Source organism: Myotis lucifugus, unplaced genomic scaffold (assembly GCF_000147115.1).
Source record: "Myotis lucifugus unplaced genomic scaffold, Myoluc2.0 scaffold_174, whole genome shotgun sequence".
Classification (NCBI taxonomy): Eukaryota; Metazoa; Chordata; class Mammalia; order Chiroptera; family Vespertilionidae; genus Myotis; species Myotis lucifugus.
In genome coordinates this window covers 2,538,246-2,565,975 of record NW_005871222.1, presented here as the reverse complement: position 1 = coordinate 2,565,975, position 27,730 = coordinate 2,538,246, and positions in this window count along the sequence as shown.

Here is a 27,730-nt window from a genome sequence, read left to right as displayed (position 1 = left end):
CACACCCTCTTGTGGTCAGCACACATCATAGCAACCGGTTGTTCGGTTGTTCCGGTTGTTCCAATGTTTAGGCTATTTGCATATTAGCCTTTTCTTATATAGGATATGCAGGGATATGAAGGATGGATCTCTATTCTCCTCTTGCAAAAAAGCAATTGGCTACTAGAAGCTATCGCATAATTTTTTCTTATTGACCTTTCCACTTCTCCAAGTGTGCACGCACACACACACACGCACACATGCACACACATATGCATGCACATGTGAACATACACATCTCTTTCCATCACACATGATGCCATGGAAGACAGAATCACCCTGCAGCTAAAAACAATATTTATATAACAATATATAGAGAGTTCACAAAACAAAACAGATTTCTCAAATTCCTTTGCAATATAAATGTATTCATATCATTATTTCCTAGTTTAAAAAATGAAAAGCCTGCAAATAGTTCAGGGCATGCTCACTTTCACAGAAATTTCAACATGAAATACTGCAGACTATTTTCTTTTGTTCAAACTCCATTTTCATAGAAATGTCAGCTACCCCACACATAAAACCTGTGTGTCCCTAAAATGGTAAAATTTGTTCCTGGTCACCAATTTTACCAAGTCTCCTGCAACAAAGTCAGGACCCTGATCTTGTTTCAGAATAGTTTAGCATAGATTCTACTCACCAATGTTTCTGAAAAATAGAAAGGCCCCACATGGACATTCACACTTCACATCAGACCCTCAAATCAGATGCTGTCAGAGGGCTTCATTTCAGTTTAAAAAACTGATTTCTTACCTTAGAATTTTAGAAATTGTCATAATTATTCAAGATCTATTTTTTCACCTGGAAAGGTAAATTCCCCCAAGACAATAATTTCAGAGATCATAAGGAATTTAGAACAGTTCATACATTAATTATTTCCTCTTTTGATGTACAAGTGCCCAGTGCCCACCCGTGGTTCAAACACAGTTACACCTTGGAGATATACATATATCAAACTCCCCTCCTGGTTGTTGTGTTGTTGTTGTTGTTTTCTTTTTTCTCTACTTTAGAGATGTACCCCTTGCAAATTGATAGTTTTTCTTTTCTTGTTTTCCCTTGCTGCTATGATGAGCTCCAGATGAAGAAGGCAGTTATTACACTGTCCTCTGTCAGCATACTCTTGCTTCCCAGGGATCCAAGGAAAGTGCAGAGGCCCTCCTCACCATGCCTTCCCTTCGCCTACCCTGACCAGAGCACACACATGCAGAGACATGGGCTCTTCTCCTTTCCTATTATTAGGGAAAGATAGAGAGGGAAGATCAAAGAAGTATTGAAAAGTTTTGACATATAGATTTCTATTACCGACAAAGATTAAGTTTTGGAGAAATAGAAATATCAATTAGTCTGTTCCAGAATGGATTAAATATCTGTGAGGTAGAAAAAAAATTCATTATTTATTCAGTACTAATAGTCCCGATGTATTGAATTTGATTAAAATGTGAATATAGTATTCAATTTTGTTTTCATGCTAAACATAATAATTTCCATTATGGAGCTCCCATCTTCTTTTCTTGTTATTTATTAGCAAAAGATCTTATCTGTAACTGTCCTCACATTGAGGAAGATCAAAGTCTATCTAGTGAACCCAAACTTAAGTAATGATCTTCTTGGCATTCTATCTTATTCAGAAATTTGGTTTGTCTTAGAATTCAAAGTGCAAGAATGCATGAAAGTGCACTAGCTAGGAATCAGTTTGGGGTATGCTTTAGGAGAGAGAATAGAGAGTTCTGAAATCCATACAGAGAAATGCAAGGAAAAACTCTCTCTAGAGCTCATGTTTTATTTAATTGGTAATATTTCAGCAGGAAAAGAAATGGTTCTGTAAGTTACCTTCTATCAATGAAAAATAAATATTTTATTTTGACAGTGCTGCATGGCATATAAATGTAAAATATCACCTTTATCCTTATAACATTTAGGCTAAAGTTTATGACTTTTTAGGAAGAGCCAGAAATACATTTATTCAGAAAGCACACAATCTCTGATATTCATTAGCATTTTATATTTTGTATGTCCTACTTGTTCAAAATTAATTCTTATGATTATGAAATCACACACTTGAATTTCTAAACAAAACAGAACAGTAGAAAGCTTCAGCTATCTATAACCAACTCTATAAAGGGTTGAGAAAAATAAATGGCTGTACCCAAAGGGATGGGTATTAGCAACAATCATAAGCATGGGAAAAATGATATTTTATATTTGTATAAATGTTTTTATTTTTTATTTTTTTATTTTTTTAAAATATATTTTATTGATTTTTTACAGAGAGGAAGGGAGAGAGATAGAGAGTTAGAAACATCGATGAGAGAGAAACATCGATCAGCTGCCTCCTGCACACCTCCCACTGAGGATGTGCCCGCAACCCAGGTACATGCCCTTGACCGGAATCGAACCTGGGACCTTTCAGTCTGCAGGCCGACGCTCTATCCACTGAGCCAAACCGGTTCTGGCTGTATAAATGTTTTTAAAAGTTTTCAAATATATTTCTTTTATTTTAAAATTAGATGAAAGGCAAGAAACCAAAATATTATTATTATTATTGTTATTAATTATTATTATTATTACTAGTGGCCCGGTGCACAAAATTCATCCATGGGGGGACAGGGTTTCCTCATCCTAGCCTGAACCCTCTCCAATCAGGGACCCCTTGGGAGACGTCCAACTGCCGGTTGGGATTAGGCCTAAACTGGCAAACTGGCAGTCGGACATCCCTCTTGCAATCTGGGACCGCTGGCTCCTAACCGCTCACCTGCATGCCTGCCTGATCGCCCCTAACTGCCTCTGCTTGCCTGCCTGATTGCCTCTAACCCTTCTGCCTGCCTTCTTGCTCACCCCTAACTGCCCTCCCCTGCTGGCCTGATCTCGCCCCCAACTGCCTCTGCCTGTCTGATCACCCCCAACTGCCCTCCCCTGACAGACTAATCTTGCCCCCAGATGCCCTACCCTGCCGACCTGGTTTCCCCCAACAGCCCTCCCCAGCTGGCCTTATCTCACTCCTAACTGCTCTCCCCTGGCAGCCTGATCACCCCTAACTGCTTCTGCCTGCGTGATTGCCCCCAACTGCCCTCCCCTGCCGGCCTGATTGCCCCTAACTGCCTCTGCCTCGGCCCCAACCACCATAGCTTTGTCCAGAAGAAAGTCGGACATCCGGAAGATGGCTGGTCGACCCGGTCTAATTAGCATATTACCCTTTTAGTAGTATAGATAGATTATATAGGATAGGATAGTTTAAATGGTGGGGCAGGGGGAAGCTTTTCTCAGCAGAGGGGATGCTCTTGAGAGACAAAAATACATAATCCCTATATCTGGACTGATAGACAGCCATATGCACTATACTACCAAACCAGTCATTAAAAAATTGAACCGCTTTCTTACACCTTACAGTCCAGTGGTTCTCAACCTTCTGGCCCTTTAAATACAGTTCATCATGTTGTGACCCAACCATAAAATTATTTTTGTTGCTACTTCATAACTGTAATGTTGCTACTGTTATGAATCTCGTGACCCACAGGTTGAGAACCGCTGCCTTACACCAAACAGCTGTTGCCCTTAAAACCCCTCTTCAGCCCCCACCTTAAGTTCTGCCTTCGCAGTTCACCCAGATTAGGTTCTAATTGGTTGGTTTCTATGCCAGTCAGCATGAAAAGCTCCGCCAGGTAGGCAACCATTGGCTCCTCACAGGTCACCCAGATTTGGTTCTCCTTGGTCAGTTTCTATACCAGTCAGCATCTCTGGGCCTATCTCCAGGCCTGATCAGTGAGGTGGGGCTGATCAGTAGCCCCCATGGAGGCCTGGAGAGAAAGAGAGGCAAGGGCTGATCAACAGCCGCCACGGAAGCTACGGATCAGACCCTGCTTCTCTCTCCAGACCTCTCTCTGGGCCTGATCCGCAGCCCCCTTGGCCGCCGTGGCGACCCAGCACTGACTGCAGGGATGACTTCCGGTCGGTTGAGCCTTTGGTCATTTTGGACGTTATGGACTCTGGGTTTTTATATATTAGGATTATTATTATGTTAGAGCATAAAAATATGAAGTCTTGTGTGGTTAGTCAATTTACTGATGGTCACACAATTTAAAATGAATTAATTTTATCTTAATTCAGGTCCACTGATGTTCACTGTATATTTCATTGTAATGTCCCAATAGAAATTTCCTTGTTTTGAGGTAAACCATTCAGAGACTCAGTTTTCCGCTTCTTGGTACATTTTGAAATGCTGCTCAGAAAGTGAGTGTGTCATTGATTGGAACAAGTGGTAATCTGAAGGAGCAAGGTCTGGTGAATACGGCGGGTGGATTAATACTTCCCAGGCAAGATCTATTAACATGTTTTTAACTGATTTTGAAGTGTGTGATGGTGGTCATCATGAAGCAAAATTACTTTGCCGTGTCTTCTGGCACATTCTGTCATTTTATGATCAAAGCATGGTTAAAATTGATTATTTGTTGTTGGTAGCAATCAGTATAACAGTTTCACCTGGTTTTAGAAGCTCATAATACACTACAGCTTCCCGATCCCATCAAATGCAGAGCACTGTCTTCTTTCAGAAGCGATTTGGCCTTGCAGTCTATGTTGATGGTTGACCTGGATCATCAACCCCTGATTTTGTGCATTTGGAATTCTCAAAATAAATCCACTTTTCATCACCAGTCACAATTCGATACAAAAAGACTTCTTTTTGTGCCTTTGAAGCAACATTTTACTGATGACTTTTCGGTTTTCCATTTGTCTTTCGTTCAGTTGATGTGGCACCCATTTTCCGTCCTTAAAAATCTTTCTCATTGCTTGTAAACAATCGGAAATTGTTTGCTGAGCAACGTTTAATCTTTCTGCAAGTTGTTTTTGTGTTTGACACCCATCTTCATCCAATAATGCTTGTCATTGTTGGTCTTCAAACTTTTGTGGTTGACCTGGACATTCTTTGTCTTTCACATTGAAATAATCACTTTTAAAGCCTTTAAACCAGCATTCACAGTATCTTGAGATTGAGCATGTTCACCATAAGCTTCCCAAAGTATATGATAACTTTCAGCAACACTTTTCTTCAAAATAAAGTAATGAATTAAAACTTCCTGCAAATGCTCTTTTTTTTGGCATGAAATTTGACATTTTTAAGTGTAAAAATATCTATGATGTCAACATACGAAGTTTTAAAGCTTTCTGTCAATACAGCAAAATAGCATACATATCAAATCACATATATATCAACATATGTGTAACGCCATCTATTGAAAAAAATCCGCATTATTAACCAGTACTCCTGATACATATATAAAAAGTTTTTAAAAATTGAGGAGTATTACAGTATTTGATTGCTTTCAGTTCAAAACAATGTATACACATTTATTTTAGTTCCTTCCTCCTGAAAGTGTATATCTATTTGCATATGGGCCTAAGGAAAGACATTAGTATCAGGAATGGGAAATACATAAATATCTATAACATATGCTTGGGGTAGAAATGAGTAGGAATCCATTTTTCTCTGGTCTCTCAGCTGAAAAAGATTTATGATATTTTCAATATCTACCTTTCCTCATATAAATTGGTTTATGTGTGTGTGTGTGCGCGCACACATGTGTGTGTGTTGGTATTAAAACTTAGAATAATGAAAATCTTAAGGCTGAAAGATACATTGATAAATGAGTTCTTCAAGTAGACTGTGTTGTATATTCATGTAGCATTGAGTATACATATAAGCTTCTATTTCATTTAAGACACTCCCACACCAACTGGACACTTAGCTATTAAAATTTCACATATCATACTATTGTATGTTTAAATATGGGACTCCAGACTTTATTCTACCTAACCCTGGGAGTTTGCTTTGATTACTTTGGGGTGGATTAGGGCTATTGTCTCTGTAATTTAGCTACATAAAAGGGAGTTTAATAAGAAGGATTAGAGAGACATTTTTATTATTCTCTGATTCCAGAAAGGCAAACACAAACCCTTATATTTCTGACAGGAATAAAAGAACAAGCTGAGAAAATAGTAATAAAACAATTTAACTAAAACAAATTCCATTAATACATGTGCATTTATTCAACAGATATTTATTGAGCATATATTTTGTACCATAAAGGGTGATCTCTATTAAAGATTATCATTTAAGGAATTTAAAATAAGGAAAGAGATCATATTAACAACTAGATACTTTAAGATATTGCTGAACAATTTCATAGCAATACGTTATTTGTAAAATAGTTGATGCTGCTCATAATTGTGTCAAATAAACTCAAACTTGAAAATGTGTCTTTCCTTTTAAAATAGTTATTTAATCCTGGAAAGGTGCTTTACATTAAGAAATTATCCAGTGGTTTATGTGTTTTAGAGCTTTACTTTCCTAAACATCCTGCCAGAGATAAATTGTTCCTTCTATTTTTCATGTACAATGAGCAAAATTGAAATTTATTCCTTCCTAGGGTAAATCAACAAATGGAAGGTATCCATGACCTTCTAGAAATTTGATCACTATAAATTATAAAAATAAGCAGTGTTTGTCCAATGCTAATCTATAGTGATTTTTAAATAACATTTGGTGGGATAGAAAAAGTAACTACTCTAGTTATCATTTCTCTTCTTGCATTTATGACAGCCCCATCATCAGTGATATGACATTAGAGTTCAGAGTCGCCATCATGAGCAATGCATTATTCATTTACATTATGAATGAACTTTTAAAACAAAAATGTCATAAGATGGTCTTTAAGAACTGAAGAAAATATATCTAATTATACAGGAGTGCACTACTGATATACGATGCCATCTTTCACATTTTTCATACATGATTTATTAGTTACAATAGTACTACATGTGCATTTTTGTTTTAAGACAAGATATCTTTTAATACAAAGAACAAGGTAGGCACTCACACATCAGTGAACATTTGCATATACAAGCCATATTTTTATTAATAAAATGTCTTCTGCAGAAATATTTTGGTAATGAAAGAACATAAATCTTAATGTTTGACAACTTGCTTGAGTATTGTCTTTCCAGTTTGATAATAACAATTAAGTTTTAGTGGATAAGTTGCCAATTGTGGTAGGAGTATTCTTGAGATGTAATAGAATCTTGTTAATAAGTACACTGTCCTATCTAATAAAGAGAGAATATGCAAATTGACTATCACACCATCGCAAAGATGGCAGAGCATAGCCACAAGAGGGTGGCACCCAGTCCCCTCAGCCCTGCCAAAGTCCCCCAGTCCTTTCAGCCCCGCTGGGGGGTGGCAGGCACATGGTGCAGCCAGACCCGCCCTCAGCCCCCCAGCTGCCCAGCGCCGGCCCAAGGCACAGGCAAGCCTTTGATGTCTGCTGCCCAGCCGCCCAGGGCCACCCGAGGCTCAGATAACCAGGGCCGGCTGAGGCTTGTGCTGCCAGCAGTGGCAGCAGCAGAGGTGTGATGGGGGTGTCGCCTTTCCCTGATTGCCAAGTCACCTCCTGCCCCTGAGGGCTCCCCGACTGTGAGAGGGGGCAGGCCGGGCTGAGGGACCCCCCTTCCAGTGCATGAATTTTCATGCACTGGATCTCTAGTAAGTATATAGAACTCAAGTTTTCTTCAGTCATTTAATTACCCATCTCTTTCTCCCCTATACTTTTCATTTTAATAACTTGGTGAATTTCATCTTACATGCAAATCTTTTAGAATGCATGCATATATGCATTAGACATCCTAAATCTATATAATGCTCATATATATATATATATATATATATATTTCTAATAATAATAACACAATTAACTTATTTGTATCCACTATCAGCTAAAGAATTAGAACCAATACAGCATGAGTTAGAGAAAAATGGGTGAGGCCTAAATGGAAGTGCCTCAGATAGGTTTTAAGTTACGAGGATCAATAGGGTTCCCTGAATACCAGTTAGTTTGACTACTAGTAAACATTGTTAAATGTTGGTAGGTATCATTTTTTTCAAGTTTCATTAGCTTCCAAATGTGGGGTTATTTGTAACATTTTCTTAAATGTTTAAGGATTTCTTTGGAGATTACTGGTAAGAGAAAATCTTACTCAGATAAAGAATGGTAGAAGTGATCACTTTTGTCTTTTTATCTCCCACCCTAGGCACACTTTTTAGGTGGGGAGCAGTCACCAGCAAGCACCAGGGATAGTGGAGCATGTAAACAAACCAAATTAGTTCTGGAATCCGAGGGGCATAAAATAAGGGTTAGGTGTGAAAGTTAAACTTTCTTCCTGGCAGCTAGTGCCTTTTACCATATTTCTTTATCACCCGTCCTCTATGTTTCAATCTAAATGCCATCTTCTCCATAAAGCTGGCTTTTGTTCTCTTAGACAGAAATCATTAGTTCCTAGACATAAGGAACGAAGTCTAATTCATCACTGTGTTCCTTTCTGCCTTATTATTTAGGATAATTGTTCATCTGCTGCACGATTTTTATGTACTGCATGAGCTCCTGGCAGCCTAGGTTTTGAGCTTCCAGAGTATAAATAAAGTATTCCTACTTTGTTTTGTGGTGGAATCCATTTATATATCTTCCTGTTCTTCTACCTCGTAAATGATAATTGCATGCATATTTCTTTGCTATCTATCTTCCCCACTACTCTGTGATTACCATGATAATAGCAACCATGTTTTTTTTATTACTACTGTGTATTTCTCATCTAACATAGCATCTTGCTTACAAAGGGAGCTTAATAAATACAGTTATTTGTTAAATGGGGGAACTTAAGTTCAGGATAATATCTTTTGAGGACAGAGAGAGAAAGATAATTCCTTATAAAGCAAAATAGTTAAAAAACACTGAGATATGTGTGTGTGTATCTACTTTCTATCATATCCAATTGCTTTTGCAGTGGATAGCTAAATCCTTTGAAAATATTTTATTAAGGAATTTGTTCAAGACCATGAAATCAAGGAACCATGGGGCTCTTCCAAACTTTTGTGAAAGCTAAGACCAGAAATAAGTAATGAGAGAGAGAGAGAGAGAGAGAGAGAGAGAGAGAGAGAGAGAGAGAGAATATGCCTTTTGGACTAATAAAGATGGGAGTGTCATTCTGCCTGATTAGAAATAGGAGTTGGGAACAAGAGGCAAACTCTCTGGTAGGTGCTAATACTTCAGAAGTCTATACATCTATGTGAACCCCAAACAAAACCAGATCTTTGGAACTGGCCTTTTCAGTTTTCACAGAGAAACAGCTCATGACTCCTGGTAAACACAGACTGGCAGTCTTCAAATTTGAGGGGCCTTATGAATTGAATCAACAGGATATCAATAGCCTTCCCTGATTTTCCATCCCTGAATTTTTTAGTAGATCCAGCACATAGTTATAAGAGCACTGATGGCTTTCCAGGTAAGGCAGGGTAAGTAGTATTGTACAACATAAACAGGACCAACAAAAACAGTACTATTAGTAGCTGAGACACATAAATTAAGTGCATACAATTATCATTTATGAGGTAAAAGAACAGGACAATATACATGGTGTAATATAACATAAGTGTTATATACTTATAACTATTGCCTAATCCAAGTGAATTACCATTTCAATCAATTTAAAGTTCTTTTATATTACAATCCACATTACTTCCTATGAGTTTTGTTCTAAAATGTTTATTTTGATAATTCCTATTAACATTTCCTGTGATATATATATATATATATATATATATATATATATACACATACACACACATATATTCTTATAGGAAAGCTTAAATTTGGAACTGTGATCTTTTTGGGGGGCCTTGGTTTATGTTTTAGCTATTTTATTAAACTGCTAATGGAAATGCCAAAGATATTTAGTTTGCTTTGGATATATCAGTCTCTCCTTGTGCATGCATATAGAAGAGTCCTTATACGAGCTATGCAACCTGAAATAATCACTATTAAAATAAAATACTCCAAAATCATTCTCACTCAGTTCAATTTCCTTATCCATAGATGATTTATTTGACTGTATAAGATCCTCACCTGTTTATTCTATTCGAAACAATAATACTTCCTTTTAGTTGAAGCTTCTCTGTTAATTCATGAATAACTTTTGTACCGGATCGTCTTATTTTGCCCTTCAGAATCACCTCTTCTAAGTCTGTGACCCTGAGGTTCTTACTCTACACGATCTTTTGTAAATCGTCTGGGAAATTTTCCAAGAGTATTGAAGCACAGCCAGGAAGCTGAGGAAATGTTGAAGAGAGCTGGAGAAAAACTGCTGGGAGGGTCAGAAGAATGTCAGAGAAGGTCGGGGAATATCAAACCCAGAAAAGCTCCAACACATGCCCTGAAGTCAATATCATATCACATCAAAGCTTCAAAAACATCAAGGTTAGAAAAGCTACTTTACATCTCTTTTTTCTATCCCTCTTCATTAATTTGATTTTTTAACATTTACTAGTAAGGAGTTAAACAGTACAGTCATAGAAATATATTAGTGGCGATATTTATGGTCAGATAACCATGACTGCTTAATAAGCACTATTGCTACTAATTATTGTGTAAGCATTGTCTTGCTCACTTCACATACTTAATCTCATGGAATCCACATAACAATTCTGTATTATTGTCCCATTTTGCTAATACAGAATCTGAGATTCAGAGAACTTGTGTTAACTTAGTAAGGTTATTCAGGCACTCAGTGAAACTCAGAAACAGGTGTACCTGAACAGTTCTGCTTATTGTGTTAAGATAATGACCTTTGCAATTGTGTAACACTGTGAATGTAAGTGGTTACTAAATTTAGTTTTTTTTTTGTTTTTTCTTTGCTTTTATAATGAAGATGTAAGGGCAAAAAGTAAATATACAACTTATTCTAGCTTACTGCAAGATTAAGTGCCTATTATTTTTTATTCAACATATAACATCTTGTAGGAAGCCTTTATATTATTCTCTTCATTGTAATCAAGTTTGTTTTTCAGGTTTATCAGAATGAAACAGCCTTATCTCTGGAATAATCTTAAATTGTACTATTTAACAAGTAGAAATTTTATTTGTGTTATGATTGTTATTAAAAATATTTCAACCAGTATCATCAGTAACTAACAAATAAGACCCATGAAATTCATATGGTGGAACAAGATAGCTCATCCAACTATGTATTTGTGAGTAGCATGGTTCATAGAAATTGAAATAACATGACAGATCTATTTATTTGAGCTATAGGTTTTATGAATTAAAAATGTTCTATTCTGATTTTGAGATATATTGATGTTGCTGAATAGCATGAGATCATATTTACACTAGTTGCACTTGGATTCCAAAGCAGTTTTTAATCTGTAAGCCATTATGTCCTATCTTTAAATGATGACTATAATCATTTCTTAAGGCTTTATATGTTGAAGTTGCAGTAAAATAGCATAAGATTTTCACAAATCAGTTGCTAATCAATATGATATTTCACTTTAACTTAGTTGCAGATATTCAATGTGTACTAAATTCCATATACTATGACATTTCTAGGTGGAAAGGGCAAATAATTTATTGTACTGTCTCTAAAAAGCTTTTCTCTTAAAAGGAAGATGCTAAACACATAGTTTTAATGTAATGAGTAACTATCATATATAGTCTACAAGAAGTGCTACTATGTGCAAGGGGCTAGGAACTTAATTTTAGGGATTTGGATCCCTTACTGTTTCCTTTTGATTTTGTATCTATACACTACTGGCTGTACTAATATTGTTATTTAAGTTCATAATATTTTTCATCAGACAAGACTGGAATAATAGTTTAATCTGTTCACTGCAGTCAAAAAACAATAAATTTAAGATTTTATATAATGTGAGGGGAACTATATTACTGTATATCCACTTCTTAAATCCCAGTACCTATTACAGTGCCTACATAAAGTCAGTGATCAGGAGACACTTTCTAGATGGATATAGGAAGGAATAAACTAAAACTATCAAAATAGTAATCTCACCCCAAAATGCTTTGGAAAATATTTAGATTATAAAATACTTTTAATATGTACAGTTTCCTCTTATTCTTTTTAATTGTTAAAAAATCTCCTTAATATTGATATGGGTAGAGTTATATTAATATATAAAACACTCACTTTATAATGGGGAAAATTACTAAGCATGTGTAAGCATAATAAATGACAAATTATTTGAAACACTCTCAAATTCTACAGAACTATTAACAATTTTACTTGGATGTTTAATATTCTAAATATCTCAAAGGACTGAAGAAAAACGGTAACTTCTGTACACATGTAAGCAAATGCTTTTCCAATACCCAGGGCCAAAGATATAATTTTAAAAGGGCCTGAGCCACTCCTAGAAGTGGAAGACAGTGACAAACCTAAATTTTCTTCCTTATTTCATTCTTAACATTTCAACCAGTAGAATATAATAAATCATTAGCAATGGCTTGAATTTGAATTATAATGCTCATTTTGCTCCAGGCACACTGGTTTTTGTTTTGTTCCTCTAAGTCTCTTTTTTCCCTTACTTTTAAACCCTTGTATGTGGTTCTATGAAAAAAAAATCCCCTGACACCTTAACTAATTGAACTACACTCTTCCTCCAGATGTCAAGACAAAATAACAAACTAAGGGAAAATTCCCTTATCTGTATCAACTTTCTATAAGTTAAGCACTCCTGATACCATAAAATATTCAATATTCAGAGTTTTTAACTATTATATTTATTTACTAACTCATGTAATCAGTATCTCTTCCACAAACTTAAAGTAATATGTGAACAGTGACAGAAATAGGCAAAAAAAAAAATGGTCCTGAAAGATGTTCATGCTCTAATCCCTGCAATCTGCTATATTACATGGGAAGGAGGATTAAAGTTTAGATAGAATTATGCTTGCAATGAACTGACCTACAAATAGAAATATTTTCTTGGATTATCAAGGGGTGGAGGTCATGTGATCACAAATGTCCTTGTAAATGAAAAAGAAGGGGGGAGAGTCAGCATCAAAATAATTAAATGTGAGAAAAACTAGACCAACCATTGCTTGTTTAAAAATAGAAGGTGGCCATGAGCCAAGGAATATGGGTAGTCGTTAAAAGCCAGAAAACAAGGAAATATGTTCTCCTCTAGCACCTCAGAAAACAATGCATCTCGACCAACAAGTTAATTCTAGTCCAGAGATAACATTCTGACTTCTAACCTACAGAGCTATAAGATGAATTTTGCTGTTTTAAGCCACTAACTACATGTAATTTGTTACAATGGTCATTGAAAGCAAATGGTAGGTGGTACACCTAGAACCTAGTATATCCCTGGCACATGGTGTTTGATACTATTTGTTTAATAAACAGATAGGTAATGAGCCTGAGGGATGTGCTAAATACACTGTATGCTATTAGGTCTTAATGGTTTGTTCTCCTATTTATAAATTAATTAATCTGAGCCAAGAAACATTCTTAAAAACCCACAAAACTCTGCAATCAGTATTTTGGAGTTAGAAAGTTACAGATCACATTCTACTAAGCCTGAATGCATGGCAGATGAGTGAGAGTCTGCACCACCACCTGCATTCACCAGGTTTGTTTGTCTGTTTGCTTGAACCTTTATTTAGCCTTGGGTAGTGGGGGCAGTGAGAGAATGTGGAAGGACTATAGCTGGCCACATATTGGAACATTATTCAGAAACCAAATGTGATATAATTTTTTGCCTCAAATTAAATTACTCCCATTATTTCAGAGTAACCATATTACAACTTCTTATTCGACTTATGTTTTCTCATTTACAACAGTGCTGTGGGCTACCTATTACTACCCTATTTTCAGATTATTAATTCAGGTTTAAAGCATGTAGTGAAGGTTGCACCTGGTAATAGCATATGAAAGAAGGAGGGTAGGAGTTAAGGGGGATGCCCACCTCAATGGAGAGAGGTATTTTATCACTGATGTTTTTATAATATTCTAAACGTGATGATAATAAAATGCATATCACATTTTTGTTGGTTCAACTCTCTTTAACTTCTCTACAATTCTCTCCCTCCATGGCATTGTGATATGGGATTTAAATCCAGGTTTATTGAATCCAACATGTACTTTTTTCAGTCATATGTTGCCTTCTTTTGGAAGCCAGGCTGCCTGAAAATTCTTTTCAATTTGAATGTTACTTGCTTTCTCTGCCTCAGTTTCATCATCTATAAAGGGAAAAAATAGCAATAGTATCTCAAACATTTTATTAGATTTACATGGTTTTATATAAATATAAAATATGCAAATTAGGTCAGTACTCCATAACCTTCACGACCAGCTCAGGAGGAGGGGCCAGGCTCAGCCTGGAGCCTGAGAGACAACACACAGGGGTGCCTGCTCCGAGCCTCTGCAGCGTGGCTGGGGGCAGGCCCCCAGCAGACACACACAAGGGGGCGTGCCCTGAGCCTCCGAAGTGTGGCTGGGAGCAGGCCCTTAGGGGACACACACAGGGGCACCTGCTCCGAGCCGCCATGGCCAGACAGCAGCTTAGGTCATCCCCTGAGGGCTCTGGGACTGTGAGAGGGGGCAGGCTGGGCTGAGGGACCCCCCCTCCAGTGCACAAATTTCATACACTGGGCCTCTAGTCTATCTACACTAATAAAAGAGAAACATGGTAATTAGCGTACGACCGCTACCCTTCCCATTGGCTAATCAGCATATCCTTATGCAAATTAACTGTCAGCCAAGATGGCGGCCGGCAGCCATGCACTGAAGCGAGCAGGGAGGCTTGCTTGCTCCAGTGATGGCGAACTCCAACGTTCCCCGCCTGACTTGCTGGCCTTTCAGCTGCAACTCTAAGCAACTATGTTGCAAATATAGCAGCTAAACAAAACCCCAGAAACCGGCTTTCAGTCAGCCGGGCTTCAGCCAGCCTGACCGCAACATTGTATCAAATACAGAACATAAACAAAGGCCAGAAACCGGCTTTCAGCAGCCGAGGCCTAAGAGCTAAAGCTGGCCCAGAATAGAAAAAAAAAGAAAAAGAAAAAATGGAGCAGTTGGGAGCTTCAGTCACCCACCAGCCTGAAAACGGCCCTCAGCCCCTCACCCAGCCTGGCCAGGCACCCCAGTGGGTACCCCCACCCTGATCCAGGACACCCTTCAGGGCAAACCAGCTGGCCCCCACTCATGCACCAGGCCTCTATTCTATATAGTAAAAGGGTAATATGCCTCCCGGTACCGGGATCAGCAGAGCAGCCAGGCTCCCGGCACCGGGATCAGCGTGACAGGGGGCAGCGCCCAAACCCCTTGATCACTGTGTGGCTCTGTGAGTGACAGGGGGCAGGGCCACAACCTCCCTATCCGCCCTGCTCTGTTCCTGACAGGGGAAGGTGCCACAACCCCCTGATCAGCCCTGCTCTGTGCCTGACAGGGGGGAGCTCCCCAACCCCCTGATCGCCCTGTGGCTCTGTGTGTGACAGGGGGCGGGGCCACAACCTCCCTATCTTTCCTGCTCTGTTCGTGACAGGGGAAGGCGCCCCAACCCCCTGATCAGCCCTGCTCTGTGCCTGATAGGGGGGAGCTCCCCAATCCCCTGATCGCCCTGTGGCTCTGTGTTTGACAGGGTGCGGCACACCAACCCCCTGATCGGCCCTGCTCTGTGTGTGACAGGGTGCGGCGCCCCAACCCCACCCCCCACAGGCCCTGCTCTGTGTGTGGCAGGGTAGATCATAACCTCTCCATCGGCCCTGCCCTGAGTGTGACAGTGGCGGCGCCCAACCCCCTGATCGGCCCTGCTCTGTGGGTGATAGAGGGTGGCGCCCCAACCCCCCTCCACGGGCCTTGCTCTGTGTATGACAAGGTAGAGCCATAACCTCCCCATTGGCCCTGCCCTGAGTGTGACAGGGTGCAGCGCTCCAACCCCCTGATCCGCCCTGCTCTGTGTGTGACAGGGGGCGGTGCCCCAGCTCCCCTATCGGCCCTACTCTGTGAGTGACAGGGGGGAGCGCCTCAACCCCCTGATCGGCCCTGCTCTGTGCATGACAGGGGGGAGCTCCCCAACCCCCTGATCAACCCTGCTCTGTGTGTGACAGGGTATGGAGCCCCAACCCCCCTGATGGGCCCTGCTCTGTGAGTGACAGGGAGCAGCGCCCCAACCCCCTGATCGGCCCTGCTCTGTGCGTGACAGGGGGTGGTGCCGCAACCTCCCCATCGACCCTGCCTTGAGTGTGACAGGGGGCGGTGCCCCAACCCCCCAATCGGCCCCACCCTTAGTGTGACTGAGGGTGGCATCGCAACCTCCCGATCCTCCCTGCTCTGTGCATGACAGGGGGCGGCGCCCCAACTCCCCAATCGGCCCTGCTCTGAGCCTGACCAGGGGCTTCACCTAGGGATTGGGCCTGCCCTCTGCCACCCGGGAGCAGGCCTAAGCCAGCAGGTCGTTATCTCCCGAGGGGTCCCAGACTGTGAGAGGGCACAGGCCGGGCTGGGGGACCCCCCTCCCCCCTACCGAGTGCACAAATTTTTGTGCACCGGGCCTCTAGTATATATATAAAAGCCCTAAGTGACCATTATGACCAGATGACCGGCCATAGCTATGATGCGTACTGACCACCAGGGGGCAGATGTTCAATGCAGAAGTTGCCCCCTGGTGGTCAGTGCGCTTCCACAGCCAACCTCCTGTGGCTGGCCAACCTCCTGAGGTCCCTCCCCCTGGCCAGCCTGCCCCGATTGGCCCTGATGGCTCTAATCACCAGCCAGGCCGAGGGACCCCATCTATGCACAATTCGTGGGCCTCTAGTATGAAAATAATTGCTTAAAATAGCATCTGTCATAGGGAAGCACTCTGTATAAGTTACATTTTATTATAAGGGCTCTGAAATTGCCACTGGAAAATCTCAGGGAGATTGTAGTGGGAGGCTGGAAGAAATATTTTGCTAAACATTATGAGGTGATTGATAAGACAATCTATGAAATGTATAATAAGTGTATCTAACATGTCTTCTAAAAAGAATGAGTTGAATTAACTGGAAGGTTTTAATTTGCTGACTAGTAAATTTGTGTTCATGTTTCATGACAAAGCTTACTCATTTAAGCCAATATAACTGTGTCAAGCTTCTAATAAGCGGTTTATTGAGCCATAACACTTGGGTTCAAATCCCAACTCTGCGAATTACTATGTGTATAAGTTTGGCCAAGTAAGTTTACCTTCTGATGCCTCTATTATATCATATATAAAATAGGGATAATAATAATTTGGCCATCATAGGGTTGCTGAGTGTTAAATAAGTTCAAACTTGAAATATACTTAAAATAGAAACTGTGCCCTAGCCAGTTTGTTTCAGTGGATAGAGTGTCAGCCTGTAAAGGATTCCAGATTCGATTCTGGTCAAGGGCGCATGCCCGGGTTGCAGGCTCAATCCCTAGTGTGGGGCATGCAGGAGGCAGCCGATCATAATTGATGTTTCTATCTCTCTCTCCCTCTCCCTTCCTCTCTGAAATCAATAAAAATATATATTTAAAAAATAGCAACTGTCACATAAGTGCTCCATAGTATTAGATTTTTTTTCATAATACCTCATAGTGGTATTTTAATAAATCTTAGTAATTTTAAAACTAAAAAAATTATTTTACAGTATTTTTCAATGGTTCAAATACTTAAAACAGCAACAACAACAAAATAAACAGTATATATTCTTCAGAGCCAAGGTCACCAACCATGAAACAGATTGGAGATATACTTACTTTATATATTCACTAGCTGGTTAAGCTACAAAAGGGGATTTTACAGATTTTTTTTCTTGAATTTATGAAGTTAAAACTATGGCAGTGGAATGTTTGCAAAGCTTTTTGTTTCATTTCCTGGTATATGACAATATATTTTTAAAAGCTAAGTGGCATGCTTTTATTTGTTTCCTATAACACATTCTAAATGGTCTTTAAAAGACAGTAGCTGTTACTCAAGAATAATGAGGTGTATTATTCTCTCAATCCACATGCAAATTTCCAATTAACACTAATGGGATTTATGGCAGTGAACCCATAGGAAAATCTACTTCAGTGTCTAAAAAAAATAATCTTTATTTTTGAAACATACCTTTTTACCATCTAAGTGCAGTCAAGTGTAAATAAATAAATTAATATTAAACATCAATTTGACACTTCCATTCATGTTGACATTCTGAAATACTGTCTTTAAACAATAATGTGTTTTAAAACAGAGATGTGGCTTTAGATATCACTTAAGAATTTACATGTTTCTCCCTCCTCTGCCATTAACAGTCCTAGCAGTGCATAAGAAATACAGAAAGGATGGATTTTTCAATTGTGTGCCAAAACATTTTTAAAAGGCAGCATTTCAGATTATCTCTCTTATACACTCCCAAATAGAATCCTATTATCTCTTTTAGGCAAAACCATATATGCCTCTTTAGTAAATATTTTTAAGAATTCTATAATTTTAGACTTAATCAATAGTCAAACCTTCCTAGAAGACAATATTTAACTAGCAAAATGAAAAACCATTACAACTACTGAATTTAAATAGCACATTAAAAATATATTTTAAAGTATTGTCTAACTAGAAGAAAAAGACATGAGAGCATTATTTAAATAATTATTGTTAGCCTAGCTGGCATGGCTCAGTGGTTGAACATTGACCTATGAACCAGGAAGTTGTGGTTCAATTCCTGGTCAGGACAAAAGCCCTGCTTGTGGGCTCGATCCCCAGTGTGGGGCATGCAGGAGGCAGTTGATCAATGATTCTCTCTCATCATTGATGTTTCTATTTTTCTCTTCCCCTCCCCTCCCCTCTTAAACCAATAAAAATATATTTTAAATAATTTTTTTTATTAGTCCAAGTGTGGAATGATCTATGGGAACCCCAACCATGGGTCTTTGGTAGAACTTGAATCTTTAAGATATTTGTATAAAGACATTAGACTACATAAAGTCTAAATCCTTATGTAGGGAGAGCAAATAAGCCTAGATTAATAGAATTCTATCAAAAGAATAAAATACGTAATACTACACAATAATGATATGAAGATACAGCCAAAGCTTCATAATTTGTTATTTAAAATTATTTATTTCTAAATGCCTGAATAAACACATCTTCCAGAAAAATTATTTAGAGCAACTATAGCAAGTAAATACTTTATCAGAGCTCAAAAAAATAAATTTGCTGATTATTAAAATAGAATACTTCCCTCTAAAAAGCTTGGCCAATAAAGTAAAATGTCCCTCAAGCTGAAATATTTATTTAACATCAACTCATCTAGGAGGTAATCATGTGTAAGCAAGGATTATCACTCTTTTCTAGGTAAAAGGAAGTTGATATTTTAAGAAACTAAAATATTAAATAAGAGATAGGTTTTATTTTGCATGCACACAAATCTATTGACTTCTTAGTGATTAGGCTTGGAAGAATGACAGACCATAGTAGGCACTTCAGAAATATTTTAGCATTAGTTAATTAATTAATTAACTTTTCAGATATTCTATTTGCCACATCAAAAAGGTATTTAAGTTTCTCCTGTACTCTTTTTTTCAGTGTCATGACTGAGGTTAAGATATACTAGTTGGTTTTATGAGGCTCAAAGTGTGCTGGATATAGAGGAAAAAAGCAAATTGTTATGATTTAAAATAATAAGTATGGCTGGGGGGTACAGAGTGAAGGAGATCAATGGGGGGAAAGGGAGACCTCTGTAACACTTTCAACAATAAAGATAAATTTAAAAACAATTAAAAAATAAAATAAGTATGATGCATGATATGGTAATTACATTTGAATGGATTAATGTCATTGCATAATATCAAATGCACATAAAAAGTTTTTTTAGATAAATCATTGTTGATTTTCAATATGTTTTTTATTGATTTTAGAGAGAGAGAGGAAGGAAGAGGGAGAAAGGTAGAAACATTGATGAGGGAAAAACATGCATCAGCTGCCTTCTGCACATCCCCTACTGGGGAAGGAGCCTGCAACCCCAGCATGTACCCTGACTGGGAATTGAACCGGTGACCTCTTGGTGCATGGGTAGACCCTTGAAAAGGCTAAACATAATGAAGCCTGCCCATTTTTGTAATCAATAATGAATTTTAGAGATTTTGTGATGATCACAGTGGGAAAGAATGTTAAGACAATTCATTTAAATATCTAGATTTGGTGATGTTCCTTATTACTTTCATATTTCTGCCTGCTTGCTAGGTACATATGATCATTTAGTGAAAAAAAAAATCTCAATGATTTTATTTTATTACCTTGTGGAGCATTAATCAGTTTTGTTTCTAATCTAGCAAATTTACACCAAAATGTCTTTATTAATTGCTTATAAATACTTTGCACTTTAAATGCTTTTAAATGCTCTCTGAACCAACTTTAATATCTGACTGGTTTCCTCACTAATTAGTTGAATAAACTCTTTGACATGTATTCATTATATATTTATGTGAGAGTCATAACAAAACAAAAAAAAGCACATGAATATTTGCTCCTCTTCTCCCTACAGTAAGACTAATAAGGTTATTTAGCTATTCCACTGGTTTTAATGACTGACATTTAAAAAGTTGAGTTTTCCATTTTTAAAAAAATATCTGATCATGCTATTTTAACCAAATTTTTGTTTCAGAATACTTTGGATGATTCACCTCGAAAAGGAATCAGAATTTATTATAAAACAGGTATACTCAATTTGAATTTTTGGTTGAAGGCAGTAGTAAAAGAAGGTATAATTGAAAAACAAAACAGAATGTACTGAGGTTTCCTATGTAGTAGATAATTTCTATGAATTATATTGCTTCTTCTATTCTCACAACCCTGTATGATTGGTTTCCATGTATCCATACTTTCTCCAAGGTGATTTTCTCTGTCCTAATATTCATCACACACTATTGTAATTCATTTTAAGATTTTATCTTTCCTGCTGAATTAAACACATCATAAGGGGAAGGAACTTTATATTTCTTGTTCATGTGTAAATTCCAAAATAAAGAATTGAGTATAAAAATGTACTTTTATTCAATAAATGTTTATTTAATAACCACATATGTAGCTAGATAAATAAACACTAAAATTTGTATATAGAAAAATATGTGTGTTTAGATCAATCCTAAGAGTGGTCTAAAATATTTTTTAATATTACTTATTGATATTGGAGGGAAAGGAAAGGAAAGAAACATTGATTTGTTGTTCCACTTATTCATGCATTCATTGGTTGATTCTTGTATCTGCTCTGACTAGGGATCAAACCCACAATGTTGGCATATAAGGATGATGCTCTAACCAACTGAGCTACCTGGCCAGGGCTTTATATTATTACTAGAGGCCTGGTGCATGAAATTCGTCTGGGGGGGCGGTATCCCTCAGCCCAGCCTGCACCCTCTCCAATCTGGGATCCCTCTCACAATCCAGGACTACTGGCTCTCAACCACTCGCCTGCCTGCCTGATTGACCTTAACCACTCCCCTGCCAGTCTGATCGACCCCTAACTGCTCCCCTGCTGGCCTGGTCACCCCTAAGTGCCCTCCCCTGCAGGGTTGGTCACCCCCCCCAACTGCCCTCTCCTGAAGGCCTGGTCGCCTCCAACTGCCCTCCTCTGCCAGCCCGGTCACCCCTAACTGCCCTCCCTTTCAGACCTGTTCCCTCCAAACTGCCCTCCCCTGCAGGCCTGATCATCCACAACTTCCCTCCCCTTCTGGCCATCTTGTGGTGGCCATCTTGTGTCCACATGGGGGTGGTCATCTTGTGTGTAGGAGTGATGGTCAATTTACATATTATTCTTTTATTAGATAGGATTGTCTGAATATGTATAGTTCCTGAGAGTTATCAAACATGAAATTATATTTTTCATCATATTATTGTTTCTATAATGCTTCCCTTTTTATCCAGCATAGCTACCATTAGGCACCCATCATCCAATGCCCATAGAAGGTTTATACCATGGGAAAAATAAAAGCTTTATTACCTAAACGTCCTGGATTTAAACCCTGTTCCATCTACATTCTCCAATAGATCATTCAACAGCACCAGGTCTTAGCTTATTCTTCATCAATGTAAGTATTAAATTATCTTCTTGAAGTATTATAGTGAAAAAAAAGTGAGGTTATTTGTATCTAAGTACTTAATATAGTGACTGGCATATAGGTTATCACCAAATAATAATGCTCTTCTCTATTTATAGTTTCCCCTTGATAACTCTCAAACAGTGCCATGGGCTCTGCTTAGAAACACAACATAGCTTGCTTCCATTTATCGTTCAATTTCAGACATATATATTTAAAAACTTCAAATCTCAATTCAAAACAAAGGAAGTGGAAATATAAAATTCAAAGGCTGGCCCATGGACCAGCATCATCAGCATTATCTGAAAATTTATTAGAAATGTAATATTCCTGCCCTAACCAGTTTGGCTCAGTGGATAGAGCGTCAGCCTGCGGACTCAAGGGTCCCAGGTTCGATTCCGGTCAAGGGCATGTACCTTGGTTGCGGACACATCCCCAGTAGGGGGTGTGAGGAGCCAGCTGGTCGATGTTTCTCTCTCATCAATGCTTCTAACTCTCTATCCTTCTCCCTTCCTCTCTGTAAAAAATCAATAAAATATATTTTTAAAAAAGAAATATAATATTCCTCTCCACCTCTGATCTACTGAATCAAAAGTTGCATTTTTCCAAGATCTTGGGGTGATTCATAAGTACATTAAATTTTAAGCAGCTTAAACTAAATTATTCTAAGCCATGGTTCTGCTCCAAGTTCTGAAAATATAAAAACATTTTAAAAATAATATCCATGCTATTATATCAGCAACAGTTAACACTTTAAACGTTTTAGTTATATACTATTCTAGTTATCAACTGCTAAGTTGCTAATTGCTAGAACAGTTTGTGGAATGAAGCAACAACTATTTTATTCTGCTGGTGAAGAATTCAGGCAGGGCACAGCAAGGATGCCTAGTGTCTGCTCCACAATATTTGGGTGTTACAGATTGGGGTTACCATCTGGGTCCTCAGTTCTTCTCATCAACACAGAAAAGATTTTAAGGTCTATGAAAATGAAAGTAAAGCAAAGTGGGATTTCTTGAAGATACACTCCAAGTGAGGAGTGGGCTAGTCAAGAAAGACAATGGCCCAGAACTCCTGGGTTATATGGTTTAAATGAGGGTTCTTCTGGGTGGAGACTTTCCTTTGCATTCAGGGATGATTGACAGAAAAAGGTTATCTATACATATAAAAGGCTAATATGCTAAGTGTCCAACCATCCAACTAGTCGCTATGATGTGCACTGACCACTAGGGAGCAGACGCTCAGCACAGAAGCTGCCGAGCTGCAGTGACTTGGCAGCAATGGTTTTCAGGTGACATATCCCGAAACCAGAGAGGAGGGAGCTCAATTCCTCGTGGGGCCACACAATTCCACCTTCAGCCGTGGGTTATGTTGTTGCTGGGGCACTGTCGGCCCCGAATCTGGTTTACTGCACACTTGCGTTTGCGTTCCACACCCTGTAGGACAGCAACTTTGTAGAGTGCGCTCTCGCACTCCAGGACCCCTCAGGGGATGTCAGAGATCCGGTTCTGGCTCGATCCCCGCAGGCCAGGCTGAGGGACCCCACCTGTCAGAAGGACCCCACTCACTTCACAGATGCCCTTTGAGCCACAGTGCCACCCCAAGGGTGGCTGGCTGGAAAGGGACCATGGGAGGTTGGCTCCAGGGCGTGTCAGGCCCATCTTGGCCAGTCCTTCCCTGCTGGCCACCTTCTAATTAATTTCCTAGTATATAGGTCACTAGTATATAGATAAAGTTGCTTAATTAGACTTGCTTTCGGATTTAGCTAGACTTTTTCCAGCCCAGTGAAGCACCCCAACTTCTCTTTCAGGTAATTGTCAGAAACACAGCGGTAAATATCAACACAAAGCACATTATTATTGTAGATCATGCAGGGAGAACAAAGGATAAAATATTTAACTGCAGCAGTGTTTGACTATCTTCTGTGCAGTGACAAAACCTGAAGTCATTTTTGAGGTCCACCATTTCTTACTTCTTTTCAGTCAGGTCAAGTATCTAAGCTTTCTAAATCTCCATTTTCCCACTAATGAAAAGAAAATAGGATTCCACCGAAATCTCCTATCTACCTACTCCAGGACTTCAGTGAGGATCAAATGACCACCAGGGGGCAGACGCTCAACGCAGCAGCTGCGGAGCTGCAGTGACTTGGCAGCAGCAGTTCTAGGGTGATGCACCCCGAAACCAGAGAGGTGAGAGCCGGGGCCTAGCAGGGCCACACAATTCCACCTTTGGCCGTGGGTTATGTTGTTGCTGGGGCACTGTGTTTGCGTTCTGCAACCTGCATGACAGCAACTTTGCAGAGTGCCCTCTTGCATTCTGACACCTCTTGGGAGATGTTGGTGAGCCGGTTTTGGCCCGATCCCTGCAGGCCAGGCCAAGGGAGCCCCCTACCTGAGGGACCCGCTCACTCCACAGACGCCAGGAAGGGGCCGCGGGAGGTTGGTTCCAGGGATAAATAATCAGGTCAAATTAAAGGTGGACCTAATGCAGTCTCTTCAAGAATGAGGATGATTTTAGGGGGGAAAATTATGCGTCAATGGACATCTCAATGCTCAGTTGTGGATACTGGTCTCTAGTGCAGTTGATTGTCTTTAAAAGTTTTATTTTCCCCTATTTGTGAAGTGAGTTCTAATATCGTCTAGACGTTCCCCCTCAAGACCTTTAAGTATTTTTCCTAGCGACCTTGCACTTGGGAGTATGATGAACTGTAGATACAATGTCAACCATACAGAATTTACCTGAGCATCTGATGCTGACAAATTGTCACTGCTTGCTTTCATTCCACAAAAAGAAACCGTAAGTCCACTGGACTGACAGTCTTACAGACTCAGAAACTGGTTTTATAATTTGCTATATTTATTACCTTTGCTTTTTCTTCTGTTTTCATATATGTACTCCTTATTCAATGCCTGATTACTTCTTTTCCCTACTATAGGTCTATCTACATTACCACCTCCTAAAGTGAGACTCCACGTTGAAATGATGAGACTTCAGGAATTCCAGCCCATCCCTACTTTAAAAGATCAATCAACAGCCTGTCTATTCCAATCTCAAATCCCTTTTCTTCGTCTCCCTTAAATCTAGCAGGGAGAGATACTTCCATACGCTAAGGTAGGCAAGGATTACAACCATTATCAGCAGGAAGCAGCTAGTGCAGATTGACCATCCTCCTTCATCAACCTTGAAAGATTTTAGGGGTGGACGTCTCAGAGGGGGTAATATTATAGAATAGTAAGAAGCTAAAAAAATTCCAGGACAAGTGGAATGGGAAACTAAGACAGACAGTTAAACAGCAGTTTGCAGCCACCTAGTAAATCCTATCTTCCCTAAACCCAGGACACTTAAGAGTAAATAATTAGTTTGCATTTCTCTTCCCCAACCAGTTGGTAAATAGCTTAAATCACTCTAGTTAGGGAAAACGATGACAAAAACCCAATGAAGTGCCATTTGCCAACCACACCCAAGGACAGACAAATTAAGAGAATAAATCTCATAAAGCTGATGAATACTCTATTGATCCACCCCTAAGACCTGCCCTACACACCCAGCCTCTAAAACCCCTGAAAACAAAGGTCCCAAGGCGCTTTCCCTCCAAGGAGCACACCCATGCCATTCCCTCTCCCCTCTCCTCCCCACTCCTCACATATAAGCCACTCCATGAAACTTGCAGCCAGGGAAGCAATGGGCAGCAGCAGCTCATCCCAGGCTAACCTCTGAACCTGTCTCCACGACCCCCTTTTCTCTGAATTCCCAGGAGCCAAGGCAGCCCAGCTGAGGCTCTCCTGTTGCTTCTTCTATGCCCTTCCTTGTTTCACTCTCCTAAGTATATATTTGCTGTGGTCAATACATTCTTGTTTGCATTTCTACACTTTGTTTCTTGATTGAAATCTTTCCCTCAAGAAGACAAGAACCGAGGTCTCCTCATCTAGCCGGTAACATGGGGACTTCACTATTAATGTTTAAACTGCTAGGGGTTATTTGAATGACAGGGGCAGTTGATTTCAGATAAATAACAAGTTTTAGCATAAATATGTTCCAAAAATTCCAAAGTAGACCCTTATACTAAAAAATATTCATTGTTTATCTGAAATTAAAATTTAACTGTGAGTCTTATTTCACTAAATCTGGCAATCATAACTTTAATTTAGATATATTCTCTCCAGTCTTTTATTAATATTGATGCTTTAAGAAAAGGTGTAAAAAAAAAATCTTTAAGAAAAAGAATCTTTAACCCAGATTCTTCTCTTAACCTATGATTCAATATGAAGTATATGCCAGAGCACATACACCTCAATGTTGTGTGTACATTTGGTCACAAGACAAAGTAATAAATGAGTTCAAGCAGGTGGCAAGCGAATAGGAACTATACATTGAGACAAATAGCATTTTTAGATTTCTCCAAATTCTAAGTGTTTATCTGTAAGCCTCTATTAAGATATTATAATACATTTATGTTTATACATTTTTAGAATCCTATCTTCAAAGATATTACTAATTTCCAATCAGACATATAATGAAAACTTATATACGGAATTCCACTTATTGATAAGCCCTGCATAGCTATAGTCATAAGAATCTGTGGTTATTTATAATTAGCATGACTATTTATTCTACCTATGGATTCTTAAATCCTATGCATGTACTAGAAGTTTAATAAGTACAACATATTCTAGTTGAAAAATTACAAGTTATATATAGACAAAATAAAAGGTAATTTCCCATATAACTTTTTGTAGCAGCCAGAAAAGTAATTTTAATATGAATATTTCCAATCAGTGTTTTATTTCTTTAAATCAAGGTTACAGTTTTTTAAATTTTACTTTTGAACCTGAACCTAAATATTGTAAAAATATGATGTTAAGCTGTGGAAATATGACTAAAAATTTAGTTTAGTCATATTTATACACTCAACCACAGTAATTACAAATATACCTCAATGTGTCCCTTTAGAAGAATCTAAGGCATCTCAAACCTTTTCTCCTCACTAAATGTAAGTGCCTAATACCTTCCGTGTCTGATTTTATGCATTAAAAGCAGGTTATTCAACTGAAGCAAATCCACAGCTATGTTAATTTCTCTGAGGGAAAAAAAAGAGTCTGTTGAAGAAGATAAACCCTTTCCTACTTTTCCTTTTCAGATCAAAGGAAAATATACCTTTTTATTTTTGAAAGCTTTTATGAAAGGAAGAATTATAACCACATCTTGTAAACCTCATATTCAATCCAGAGTTTTGAGAAGAAAATAATCAAACCTTCTTCACTGCTTGCATTAACATTTCCACTGTTTGTATTTGAATATTTTTGCTGATGTGTCAGAACACCTTGTGAGTTATATGTAGCAGGATATCAAAGAGATAAAAATGAGGAAATAAAACAAGAATTTCCGGAAGAGCTGACAGAAAATACTGGTACCTATTATTATAGGAGCAAACATTTTAGTATAGATATAATATGTTATTAGCCTTCTTTGCTTTTAACACAGCTCAATATATTTTCAAGGTGACTTAGAATCATGATTTGATTCTCACAACATTCTCAGGGTTCCCATAGATGTACATATTATTTGTTAACAATGATATGATGGTAAAAACTACCCTTAATTTCTTATTTACCTCTGAAGGAGAATTTCTTTGGATTTCCAAATTCAAAAGCATATTCTCTCAATAATAAATACTTATAGAAAAAAAAAGCAAAAATACAAGATGGCTGTTATCAGATTTTATCACATACATTCACATACATTCTTTTTTAGAACTATTAATTTGATAGAAATAAAC